Source organism: Pelophylax lessonae (assembly GCF_965119305.1).
Source record: "Pelophylax lessonae genome assembly, chromosome: 7".
NCBI classification, from domain to species: domain Eukaryota; kingdom Metazoa; phylum Chordata; class Amphibia; order Anura; family Ranidae; genus Pelophylax; species Pelophylax lessonae.
Window position 1 is genome coordinate 196,414,345 of NC_138774.1, and position 3,734 is coordinate 196,418,078.

General features: G+C 45.8%; 1 protein-coding gene across 5 annotated transcripts in view; it reads right to left on the bottom strand.

Annotated features, from left to right (window-relative positions):
* The window catches only part of RALGPS1 (Ral GEF with PH domain and SH3 binding motif 1), a 1,028,186-nt gene extending 1,027,912 nt beyond the window's left edge, over window positions 1-274 (bottom strand). For all 5 annotated transcript variants that reach the window (XM_082262603.1, XM_082262602.1, XM_082262601.1 and 2 more), the window contains exon 1: window positions 166-274. The gene's annotated coding sequence lies outside the window, so the exon portion shown is untranslated. The remainder of the gene's footprint in view (window positions 1-165) is intronic.
* Between the last annotated feature and the right edge of the window lie 3,460 nt (window positions 275-3,734).

Sequence of the window (3,734 nt, forward strand, 5' to 3'; positions counted from 1 at the left end):
GAGCCCTCAGCAGCAGCAGGTCTGTGAGGAAGCGGGCACAGTGGTGCAGTGCTGGGTATATACAGGGAGCAGACAGTCAGTGTAAGCGTTGGATACACAGATATAGATACAATGATGGTAGGCAGGGTTGGGTCCAGCTATGACAGAAGGGCCCTTGGCACTCACCTTCCCGGGGCCCCGGCTCCTGGCTCTAGCAGACATTTAATTCTCGGGGATGAACATGGCACTTCCCACACATTACACAGCCCGGACTTCAGGAAGCGTCAGGTGCAGCGCCGAGCGATAGGGAAGCAGACCAATCGGCTTCCAACTACATTCGGGAGAGGCAAATCAGCAGCCAGACAGCCAGGCGGGAGGCGGGACTATGCAGATAGCAGTGTCTGGAGCAGTGCGCAGGTGCTCGCTCCCGCTCAGTGCGGTGACAGGAGGGGCTGCGGGGGGCGCTGTGCTACACAGACAATGACAGTGACCAGAACATGGAGAAGATACAATATGGCCAGAACATGGGGGGGGAGGGATACAATATAGCCAGCCCAGAACATGGGGAGGTAGCTGTGCCCCTGACCATGACATGAGGGGTATACAATGGAACAGAACAAGAGGAAGATACCATGTCACTAGAACATGGACAGGGATACTATGTGAGCAGAACATGAGGGGATATGTCACCAGAACATGGATATATACATCATGTGAGCAGAACATGAGGGAGGATACAGTGTGAGGGGGTACAATGTGATCAGTATACAGAGCTACAAGTTACATTGTCACTACAACATGGACATTGATACAGTGTGAACAGAACATGGAGCAGGACATTATGGGCTAACACTGGTGCAGCTGTGCATAGACACCAATCATCTTCCATGTTTTATTGTCAAAGCTTAATTGAACAAGCTGAGGTTAGAAGCTGATTGGCTACCATGCACAGCTGCACTTGATTTTTTTCCACTCTCCAGTTTTAGTACATCTCCCCCAATGGGAACACAACACAGAGGGGGATACAGTTTGATCAGAACATGGAAAAGGGATAAATGTCACTAGAACATGGAAACAGAATGTGGAGATGGATACAATGGGCTCCATTCACATCCCTGTGTGCAGTAAGATACCCCACAGAATTTTTCAAAAGTTTTTTGACACCTACTAAAAAATGCTACTAAATTACTGCATGAGTCATGCTGTATTTTAGTATTAAGAAAGCCTGCGATAGTCTACGTATTCCTTTACGTCTAAGGACTCTTTTATGGACTCTATTTGAATCATTACCAAACATTTTATTCACTTGTTGGGACTTGTGGCCCCTTTCTATATTTCTCTACACATTTTTCCTTTCTCATTTAAGGACTATTATATGTATGGACCATATTTGAGTCATTGTCATACACCTTATAGTGATTTTCATTATCTTGATGTTAGCGCTACACGTTTTGCACAACAGATAGTTTACTGCTGGCGGTGGCCAGAGTCCTTAACACAGGCTGTAAATAGATGGCTTTTAAGGAGCAAGCAACCACTGCGTCCTTAACAACCGATAAGTCATGAGTTATCAGCGGGGTTCCCCACTGACAGCTGAATTAAAAAAAAAAAACAAATGTCAGCAATGAAAAATAAAGAACCCCCCCCCCCCCAAAAAAAAATCCATACCAGGTCCTTTTTTGGGTCTGGTATGGATTTTGAGGGGAACCCCAATGCCAAAATTAAAAAAAATATATTGTGGAGTTCCCCTCCTAAAGTCAATACCAGACCCTTTTCTGAATATGCAGCCCAGCAGGTCAGGCAACAGGGGTGACGAGCGAGTGCCCCCCCCCCACGCTACACTCCCAATTAAGGCTCCTGCCATCTGCTCTCTCTGCCGTCTGACAGTTCCTAAATGACTGAGGGGTGGTGCCACCTGGTGACATCACATTCCATATTACGATAAGCCCACCCCCCCACCGGCAGACCTCCAAAATCACTGGCCAGGGTTGTGGGGAAGAGGCCCTTGTCCCCATCAATCTGGGGACAAGGTGCTTGGGGGGGGAGAGCCCCCATACCCCAAAGCACCCCTCCCCATGTTGACGGCATGTGACCTGGTATGGTTCAAGAGGGGGGCACTCGCTTGCCCCCCCCCTTTGCTGACCTGCATGCTTGGCTATGGGTCTGCATATGAAGAGAACAAGGAGAGCGATGAAATGTGACCAAACATGAGGGGCATACAATTTTAACAGATCATGAGGGGAAAGGGGGGGGGGGTACAATGTAAACAGAACATTGAGAGGAATGCAGTGTGAGCAGAGCATGAAGGAGAGCATTGTGACCAGAACATGGCAAAGATTACAATGTCACTAGAACCTGGAGAGGGATACAATGAGGGAAAATTATTAAGACTGGAGCAGCTTGCATGGCAACCAACCAAGCTGTAGGTTATTTTGTGAAAAAAACTTAAAGCGATATTAAAGCCTTGTTTTTTTTTTTCTTTTTTTTTTTTAAAGAACAAATATGCTACCTAAACTTATCTACTCTGTGCAATGATTTTGCACAGAGCAGCCCGGATCCTCCTCTTCTCGGGTTCCACACCGAAGCTCCTGGCTCCTCCCTCCTGCCGGATGCCCCCACACCAAGCAGCTTGCTGTGGGGGCACCCAAGCAGGAACACTCCTGACCCACAGGTTTGTGTGTCCATTCACACACTGAGCCACGGCTCCGCCCACCCCTCCATCTCCTGATTAGCTCATTGGCTGTGATTGACAGCCAATGGCTCTCGCTGCTGTAAAAAGTCAATCAGGAGTGCATGTTCCCGGAGAGGCAAGGCTTTCGTGGACATCGGTGGATCAAGATGGGGCTCATGTAAGTTTTAGGGGGGCTGCTGCACACAAAATGTTTTTTACCTTCATGCATAGAATGCATAAAGGTAAAAAACCTTGTGCCTTTACAAATCACGAGGAACAAATCACGAGGACCAGATTGCTCACACCTGAGAGTTTTCAAAGAAGTCAGTCAGGTCATTGCAAGACTGGCATTTCTAATCTAATCTAATCTAATCTAATCTAATCTAAGGAAAGCTTACTGACCAGAATGGTACCACTGTATAGGCAAAAAGCTAAAGTGGTGCCAATATTCAAGAGTGGGTCAATATACATACCTGGAAACTACGGCCAGTCAGCCTAACATCAGTAGTTTATAAACTGTTTGAGGGGATGATAAGGGACTATAGCCAAGAACTTGCTGATGAAAACAGTATCATTATTAGTAAAAAAAACGGGAATGATGGATGTGAGGGATCAGACTCAAACCAGTAGGGGGGGACCAAAGAGGCAGAAAAGGAAATAGAGAGAAGTCAAAAGAGGTTAAATCCTTACCCTTAGCATAGCATCATAGCATATTCGACCAGTATCATAGAAAGGTAATGAGATCTTGGATTTTAAAATGAGATTCCCCCCCCCCCCCCAATGGCCTGTTTGAGTCTGAACCCTCAAAACAATCATTCCTTTTTTTTTTTCTTCCTCCTTGCCTGCTTTCCCAGATTTACTCCCATTGCTGATGTGAATTTATAATGAATTGTATTGTACTACTTATTGTATATACTGTCTGATGCATGTATTACATGTATTGTTATTTACTATACAGTGCTTTGCGAAAGTATTCGACCCCCTTGAACTTTGCGACCTTTTACCACATTTCAGGCTTCAAACATAAAGATATAAAACTGTAATTTTTTGTGAAGAATCAACAACAAGTGGGACACAATCATGA